Here is a 268-nt window from a genome sequence, read left to right on the forward strand (position 1 = left end):
AGAAATAATAAATACATTTGCAACAATAAAACAAACAAATACAGACTAGCTGGCTGGTACGGTAGTGAGGCTACATGGTGTAGGGTGTATGTATAGATAGGGCGTGCATCAGCAGCTTTCTGTTTTTTTTTGTACAAAAAAGTAGAAAAAGTAAAAGTAAATAGAATTAAAAATATAATTTAATTTATTTTATTTATTTTATCCTTTTTCTGAGTCACCAAGGATGCAGCACCAGTGAAAGAAAGCTGCGTAGGGAGCAGCACCCACT

The sequence above is a fragment of the Eimeria mitis genome, genomic scaffold (genome assembly GCF_000499745.2).
Source record: "Eimeria mitis Houghton genomic scaffold, Emh_scaff814, whole genome shotgun sequence".
Classification (NCBI taxonomy): Eukaryota; Apicomplexa; class Conoidasida; order Eucoccidiorida; family Eimeriidae; genus Eimeria; species Eimeria mitis.